Here is a 9,368-nt window from a genome sequence, read left to right as displayed (position 1 = left end):
ACTGACCATGAATGGTAGATGATAGCTCTTCTCATTCAATGGGATAACCGAGTGAAGAGCAAGGAAAGGCCAATCCCAAAACAGCAGCTTGGCTGGGGTAAAACAGTGCTGTGATGAACCAATGCAGAGAGGTATCAGTGTGAAAGTAACTCCAATGTTGCCTTTCCTTTCGTTTGTTTATAAAAATTCTCAGGCCTTTTCCTTTTGTTTTTCACTCCCAGTGCTACCTCCTGGTCCCTCCAAATGGGAAAACAGCAGAGCTAGAAGTGTACTTCCCTCTTTTAAGCAGTGAGGAATTTATGCCTGATCTTAAAGGTCAAGGTATATCTCATAAATTCTTCACACAAGAAAGCGAATGTTTCCCTGCCCATGCCATGACACCACAAGGTGTTTAATTCATGCCACACTCCTTGCTCATCAGTATTTTCTGAGGTCATTACATTTACATTCTGGCAGTTATGCATGTGTTAGGAATGTGCTTTATAGCACATTTGCTGAGAGGTGCGCAGCCTATGTCTCTCTTGCTAGAAGCGTGTACCTGCCACGTACAGTCATTTAATTTGCCCCCGTTTGATTTCTGCATTGAACTCTTGGTGCCATTGACATGCAGCATTTACAGAGTTTTCTGCCAATTAGGTAGTGGAGATGGGCAGCAGCGGGCTCCCAAGCTGGCACTCAGATGCTCCTGCTGCTCAGTACACTGCTGGGCTGCCATAGGAGATCGCTGAGCTGTTGGCAGTAGCATTTTTCTTCTGCTTGCTGAGGGCTTTTGGGTCAGCCTGCAGCCTCACAAATTCTATTCAAAGAAAAATTAGAGCTGAAGTCAAGATCTTGCATAAGACTAACACAGAGAGAGATCAAAACTAACATTCTCTCTGTAGCAATTATTAGGAAACAAAAATGTTCTCTTTGCCTTCAAACCATCACGGCTTACTGGGGAATACAAGCTGATGTTCCTCACTGAGGGCTCATAGATACCTTTGAGGCTCATCATAAGCCAACTCATCTTCCATAGTTTGGGAATACTTGTAATCCCCGTGTGCCCCAATTTCTAATCAACAGAACAAAACTCACATTGTGTTTTTCTAAAGCCTGCCCTCTTTCACCTGAAAGCAATTTGGGCTCAAAGCTATCCTATCATAGGCAGCAGCTTGCAGGAGATGGACACCTGATTTCAGCTGATAGCCAAGATGTTTCAATAGTAATACAAAAACATCTCATATGCAAAACCCACTGTAGAACAGTTGCCGCCTGCCTAGAACAGCATTCAGCAAGGGACATTCAGGACTCAACATCAGCTTCTGCAATTAGCACTAGAGTCCTGCACAATCCTGCCTGCTCCAGAATATTAATGGCACATATTTATAGTGCCTTCTCATGACTCATAGTTCTATAGAGACACCCCCTCTCTCTAACTTCTTGGCTGTGCTTCTTTTGCTTTTCTTCTTTTTTTTCCACAGTTTTTGTTCCTTTTTTCCACAGTTTACACTGACATACAAACAGAAAGTGTTCTGGGCTGAATTTTCCTGTTGTATCCATCTAACAAGATCAGAAAGACCTCCCTGTGCAGCCATGGGGTTGTGCAGTGTAGGGCAGATGTTGCACAAGCCCTTATGTTGTTCAGCTATTTCCTGCCCAAGGCCTCTCTCCTATATATTAGTTGGATTTTGTGTTACACTAAAATATTCATTTACTCATGCTTGTTAAACTGCAGTGAATTCTGTAGCAAGGCCTTCTTTTATCTACTGGTAATTTCTGTTGAGACTTCCCTGCAGGATTCCTGTGCTTTATGGGCACAAATGAGAGTTGGATTTACCAACAAACAGCCCCTCTCGTTTAAGTAGCCTTGTATGGCACTATAGTGATGTCCATGACATGTTTTATGAATGTGTGCCTAAGGGTACTGGCTATCATTGTGTACCAAAACCATTAACTCCCTTACCATGTGATAAAGCAAACATTCTCCCCAGCCTCAGGATATGGGGAGAACAGAAATCTTAGAGTAAAAAAATGTGAATGTTAGAAATTTTCTGATGCACAGTCAAAATTGACAGCTGGATATAAGAAAACAGGTTTTTTATGATAAATAGAACAGGTCTCCAAGAGAGTTGGTGGATGCCCCGTCCCTGAAGACATCCAAGGTCAGGCTGCACTGGGCTCTGAGCACCCTGATCTGGATGCAGCTGTCCCTTTTCACTGCAGGGAAGTTGGTCCCTTCCAACTCAAACAACTGTATGATTCCATGAAAACTGGGCTCAAAACTATCTCAACTGCCAGCTCCAAAAGGAGCCATCTCCAAACTGCCAGCCCCTCAACCTGTAAGCATCACACCAGCTGTACCTAGCTGCTCTTCCAGATGCCTTACCCACGCTGGTCAGACTCTGAATAAAGCAGCAAGCCAAGAAAGGAAGGCCAGAGAAAATGGAGCATTAGACTGTGAGTTCGGCACTGTGACAGAGATCTCCTCACAGGTGATCTCTGCATTTGCCTTAGGTATGTGCTTGATGTGATGGAGCCTTCTAATGGGGAATGTACCCATTGCTCAGCAACAACCAAACATCTGTGCATGATTAACCTGATCTGGGCTGAAAGCAGGATGAGGAGAGGGTGCAGGGCAGTCCTCAAGGATAGGGATGGGCATCGAGTGCGGACCGGAGGGCTGAGGTGAGGGTACGGGGCGGGTGTCGAACAGGAATCGGTGGGACTGGGGACGGGCTGTGAAGGGGTGAGGCGGGAATCGAGCGGGCTGCAGTGGGGTCGGACGTAGAGTGGGGTGTGAGGCTGTGAGGAGATGGGACAGGAGTCGAGCGGAGACCGGGGATATTACTTCAGCAAAACAAATTCATAAGTAACAGTTACAGAACTTTCTACATGACTGTCAATATGTGAACAGTCCTGTTCTTCCTCAATAACTTTGCACTGTGGACATAATGGAATAGTTTTATGTTCTACCTCAAAAACCACGAGAAAGTGTTCCTGCAGTTCGAAGTAAGTTCTTTTCAAAAAGGTAGCTGACAATGGCCTAGTAAAGAGTGGAAGTCTTCCAAACAAGGAAAATAAAATGAGACAAAACTGTCAGTGATGAATCTGATCTTTTTTTTTTTTTAAAAAAAAAGGGGGGTAAGTAGGTGTGCACTCCAACATGCTAAATGCCACTGAACATGCACAGAGGAATATAAGCAGATACCTGAGACACTGAAAAAGGTTAAATGTATATGTCAGTGTGTAGCATATGTTTTGCATAACTGTAAATGTAGAATCTTCCTTATCAACTAATCTGGTACTCATACTGAAGAGTAAAGAAATAGCACATCTGAATACTGTGTTAGAGAGCTTTCTTACTACACTGCAGGTGCTGATCTCTAGTTGGAGTTAAGTCAGTAAGAAAAATAAAGTGTTAAGAGGCAAAGGAAAGGCATTCTGGGCAAAAGCACTTCCCTTGGCAGCATGGCCATCTGTGGAGCTCCCTCGGGACATTGGGATCCTGGATTCCGGCTGGTGGAGGAGTTGGTGCTGTTCAGGTCTGATGGTGACCTCTTTTGATTTCAGGAGCTGCTGCAGAAGAAAGAAGGAGCAGCGCCTGGAAGTTGCGTGGTGAGGGAGCAAGAAGAGGAAGCAGGAGACTGCACATGGGGAAAGGGAGAGGCGTTCTGGGCAAAAGCATCTTCCCCGTCCCCGGGGCGTAGTTGTACTGTGATGGAGCGTTGCCGGCACTGTGGGTGACCAGGCTGGCTGTGTGCTGGGCAACCTCTCTGTAAGCAGAGCTCGGGTCTTTGCTGTAGTTGGCCTTTTGCCTTGTTGCTCCTTTGGCTGCCTGGGGAGCGTGGCCCCCTGTAAGCAGGGCGGGAGCCGCCTCTCCGCACCTGAGTGAGAAATGGAGCTCGCTGGACCCCACGGCCACCCTGTAAGCAGGGTAGTGCCATTTTTTCCCTGTCCCTCTTCCTCCAGCCTCTCAGTGCTGTTGCCTGCTGGTGGCCTGTCAGTGCAATGGCCCTGTACTCAGGGTGCATGTCACGTCACTTGGCCTTTGGCCTTACCTGGGAACTCGGCGCCTTGGCACATTGAGGTCCGTGGTCTCCGTGCGGCCCGGGGACAAACACAGGCACTTGTCTGTTGCTCATAGGTGTGGGTTTATTCCCAGGGATTGGCTGCGCTGCACTGTCCTTCCCTTCTGGAAAGTCGCATCTGTGTGAGTGTGTTCCCCTTCCTTTCCTGGTGTTTGTGGAGTGACTGAGTGATTGAGCTTTCCTCTTAGATCTCCCTAAAGACGGCTGCAGCTTAGCTTGGACTTCCCAGGGGGGAATGGAGGACTTGATGCATGCCGCAAGGAGGGGGTGTTCCCTCTTAGTCCCACAAGTGCAGCAAGTGTTCTGTCTTGCCTCTTGTTTGTTTCTTCTTAGACCAGATCAGAGCCTCATGGTAGTTCTGTGGCTGAGGCTGCTCTGTAGCCAGGGCTTGGGCCCGCCCCTGCGTGGCCGCCTGTCTTGCTGGCGGCGTGACAGCCCTGTACTCGGGGCGTGTGTCACAAGCTGTGCAGCCCCTCTTGTCCCCGGAGCAGCCTGCCCCGCCTGTAATCAGGTCTGGGGTGGCTGCAGTGCTGCAGCCGGCTGCTTTAGCCATCCAGTTGGTGGGAATGACCCCTCCCTGGCCTGACAGAGGGTGCAGGTTGAGGTGCTGCTTCTTTGTGGTTGGGGTGACCTCCCTACTGTGTGGGTTGAGGTGGCTCCCAAAGATGTGGTGTTGCGCCTGCAGGTGGAGGAGTTGGTGCTGCTCAGGTCTGATGGTGACCTTTTTTGATTTCAGGAGCTGCTGCAGAAGAAATAAGGAGCAGCGCCTGGAAGTGCGCAGCCAGGGAGCAAGAAGAAGAAGCAGGGAAATGATAGTTGTTTAATGTTAGCTGTAGTTGTGTGTTGGTTCATGGTCTTAGCATCAAAAAGGGTAGTAAGAAAATTTGGCATCTCTGTACAGCCTTTTACCTCCTTTTTTATTAAATATGTTTTTATCTCAGTTGTTTGTTATTATTGTTTTAGATTTTGTAGTTTTTATTATTCCTTTGAAGTTAGTGATTTTTCAATCTGATTTTGTTGTTCTTTCCCCAAGGAACCTGGGCTGCTCTTCTTCCTGTCTTTTGAATAGGGGGTTTTGCTAACTATCTACTATCTCTGCTTGCCGGATGACTTTTCTCAACTCTTCTGCCATTGGGTTTTTTCAGTGTTGTTTATGAGGTGCTGGGTATTTCCTCCGCTTTATTTGCTGTAGCGGGTGTGCTCATGGGTTGATACAGGTTCCTGTTCCCCTGTGACTGGTATCTGGGTTATGTCTGCTGCTGGGTTTTTTAATTTATTTTCTCTCATTCCTTTTTTTTGTTTTTGATTATTTTGCACCTTCTGAGAGGATGAACTTAATCTGTTTTTTTGTTTGTTTGTTTCTTTCTTTCACCATGCAGGTAACTCATTTTCTTGGGATCTGGGGAGGGGGGAAGAAAAAAAAATCAAGTTCAATTAGTGGCTTGAGACATTATCTGTTTTCTGAAGTAGCCAAAAAGGAAGAGGGAAATAAAGGTTAAGTACTTAATATAAATACATGTATAAGAAGTGCTGCGCACGCAATTGCTGATAACAGAACGTGTGCCAGCCTGCCAACTGAACTGCTTTTTTTTTTTTCAGGCTTTCTGTATGATGTCATATGCTATTGAATACATTTCCTTTTGCCCACTTTAGCACTCTCCTGGGCCATAGGAGAAGCTGTGACAACTAAAACTTCCTTGTCTCTGTACTTCAGCTTCAACTAAAAACGTCAGTGTGTTATCTGCTTTTTTTTTTTTTCTCCTAAAATTAAAACGTGGCATCTTCCCTTTTGCTCTGAAAAGCACCTTTCTCTCAATTATTAGGCATTACGGCACTCTCTTTTTCCATACCACTAATGTTTTGCTCAGGCCCTATCATTTTTTTTATACATTCTTAGTAATTACTTTTACCTTGATATATCCTCATGCATATCATTCCCACAGTTTGTTTTCAATTTATGTAAATTATCCTTGAAATTCATTAGTTTGTGATGTTGAGCTCAACCTGTCCTCACAGTCTTTCAGTACAGGAAGAACACTTCACAGCTCTGAGTTACTGCATAATCTAGCTAGTTCTGGTTCCAGCTGAAGACAGTGTTCTTTAACCTGGGTGGTTCTTACTGTAACACATTTAACAAGGTATGTAACAACCATCATGATGATGGCCTGTAGAATCACTTAGCCACTGGCATCGTGCTGTTCAAGTTACTGTCTATTCTCACCCAGCATCAGATCTCCTTGTGATATGCTATGGGCTTCCCCATCGTTCTGTGTCGCCTAATTCATGCACCCTGGTTCCCTGAGCAAAAATAATCCCACGACTAGGCTTAGCTTTTACCCAAGGCAGGATTCACTTAAACTGCCTTGAACAGGGTTGTCTTTATGTGCACCATTGGGACTTCATCAGTATGCAGGAGGTTTGATAGAGCAGGACTAGCTCAGCTGGCAGATACCTAAGTGTTGACTAACCAGCTGGCTTTTGCTAAATGTTGTCCCAGTGCTTGAATTTCTCTGCACCTATGGCTCTCAGTGCAGTCTCTATCAGTTCCTGTACTGCTCACTTTTTCCAGGGGCTGTGCATGATAGGGGATGGGATATGTGTGCTTGTTGTCATGCACTTTGGTTCAGGTTTGTTTCAGGTTGTTTCAGATATGAGTCCTGTAGTCTGACTCAATTCTTTCCGGGGTACTGCACTGCAGCAAGACTTGCTTTTCAATGCCCAGGATAGTATTTTAGGTGGAAATTACTGGTGTGCCACAATACACAATTTCTGCTGAAGCATTGGGGTGAATTTCTGATGGTATTGCGAATGCGAAAAACAATTTATTTCTGACTCCCATGTTGATTATGCCATAGACACTGAACTTTTACAAATGATTTCGCTCCCTAAAGCATGGAGCCTTATTCTTCCTAGAACCCAACCCATTAACAAAAAGCAGCTGCTTCGCTTCAGTGGTAGTTCCATCTATCCAGCTTAAGACAGCTCCAGAAATGTAAGATGCTTTGGGATCAGCTTTCTAGTGTGAACATCCCTCACTTATCAACGCCAAGAATTAGTTTAGCATGTCTGCAATAAAATGCATCTCACAAAGACCGGTATTGACGAAGCTCTGTTATCATGCACCAAATTTCTTTCATTGTGTTCAAATCAGTCTCAGTCAGGCTTCATTTTCTTCCATGCTTGGGGCCTTCTTGAAGTAAGACGCATTAAATTCATCTTGATGTATAGCCCATGGGCTGGTTTGTCTTGTTTGTAAACTGAACTTCTATGTATTTTTCCTTCCTGATGGCAGCATTCTCTGTCCTCTTCCCTCTCGGAGCCATCTGCCTCCTCAGCCCATGTGCTGTGAAGTCAAGTTAAAGCTTAACACAGCCCAACTGTGGAACTGCAAATCCCGAACATGCACAGAAACACAGATATCTATTTTGCAAAACAAGTTATACAAGCACTTCCTGAGGAAGGTTTGTTTCTGTTACCAGTTGGTGCACAAACTTTATGGTTGTTTGCTGTTGTAGTGTCTTGCAGTGGAGGTTACACTTAAAACTTGTGTTGGTTGGTCCTGCTTTCCCTGGTCACATCACCTATGGGGAGGGACTAGCTGAATGTAAGAATTCACTTTCCCTATTTGCCTTCCTCAAGTCAAGCTGCAGTATTCACCTTCTAATAGCCCCACTTCTCAGCATGCCATAAGGGGTCAATATTTTTTCCTCTGGACATTAGAATATAAATCCCAAGTGTTAGTGCACAGTTCTACTATGCTAAGATAAGATCCTTGACAAGGTTCCCACATTTCTTGTCAGATACAGCCTGTAATGATGGCCAACCAACGTACTTGGGCAGTGCCTCTTCACAGCCTGGGAAAATTTCATCCCTCCTGTGTTAATCTTGCAGAGCAGGATGCACTTGCCAGGGATCCCTGCCTTATACCAGTGCAGACATTAGAAAGCTCAGGTGGAAATGTCAGAGTTGTTTAAAATGCTATTTTCTCATGTATTCTGTGTTTTATCATCCTGCCACAGTAACATGCCTGAGGTTTCTCTCAGTGATTTTCTCCATTTTTTTCAATTGTAAATACATTCTGTAGACATTCCTAGACTGAAATGACATTACTGGGGCAATGTCTCTGTGCTACAAACCTCAGAGCAAAACATGGCCTGGTAGAGTGTCATGCTGAGCCACAGAAGGCTTTTTCCAAGGCAGTGTCACAAGTATTCAGTCAATATTTGCTTCACTTCTGTCTGTCTGCTTGAATATGTCTGAAGACTTCCCACAACATCCAAATCCACTTTCTTTTCTCCACATTGATGATCTATCTGAAGAGCACCTATTTGTCCTGTGAGGCTACACTACACCGTGGGACTACACTAAAAGCCTTTCTTCCTTCCCCATAGAGAGAGTAGAACATGCTTGGACAAGGATGGATGCCACATCCCTGGAGGTGCACCAAGGTCAGGCTGGGGAGGGCCCTGGGCAGCCTGATCTGGTAGGAGGCAGCCAGCCCACAGCAGAGGATGGGGCTGTGAGGTCCCTTCCAATCTCTGTGGTTCTGTGATTCTATGATAAGGTTTGTCCTGCAGCTTTGCATCTTACTGTGGCAGTGCCAAAGTTGGGAGGAGCACCCTTGGGATATCCTCCATCCTGTTTCACAGGCAGGGCTGGAAGGATGGAGAGCTGCTGGTACATCACCCAGTCAAGGAAAGTGAAGGGAAAAGTGACTGCCCAACTTGAAGGGCAGATGCTGCAGTGATGGGTAGAGACTGACTGGAAGCACTGAGCAGGTTTTAACCTGGGTGTCTGTTGGAGACCAAGCAGTTTTACTGGTTCTATATGTTACGTTTTGGAACACTCTGCAAATTCCCTGTGTACTGTAGCAGAAGGAGATCCCAAGGTGTAGACTACCATGAGGAAATGGTAAAATAGCAATGTATAGAGACTCTAACTCTCTTTAGCATCCAAATGGGGAGGAGGTGTACTGATTTTTTATTATTTTGTGCAGTGTCAGTTACAAACAACAAGGCACAAATGTCCAAATGCTCACAGAGGCCTGCAGCTTTACTGAAAAAGCCCACAGCCACTTCTCTGACAGTGACAGCACAAATAAGTCACTTTACTGCATGCTAATTTCCTCTTAAATCTCTTCTCAGGGATCTGAGTGCTTAGGAAATATTTAAGGGGACTGGAAGCTTGCTGGCTACTTGCTGATGGTAGGCTTGGAAATCACTGATGATGCTTCAAAGAATGTCATGTTGAGGTGATGGGCCAAGTTCCTCTAGACCAGGCAGAAAAGGATGTTTTGTTGTA

This window comes from Meleagris gallopavo, chromosome 4, assembly GCF_000146605.3.
Source record: "Meleagris gallopavo isolate NT-WF06-2002-E0010 breed Aviagen turkey brand Nicholas breeding stock chromosome 4, Turkey_5.1, whole genome shotgun sequence".
NCBI classification, from domain to species: domain Eukaryota; kingdom Metazoa; phylum Chordata; class Aves; order Galliformes; family Phasianidae; genus Meleagris; species Meleagris gallopavo.
This window is presented reverse-complemented; position numbering follows the sequence as displayed.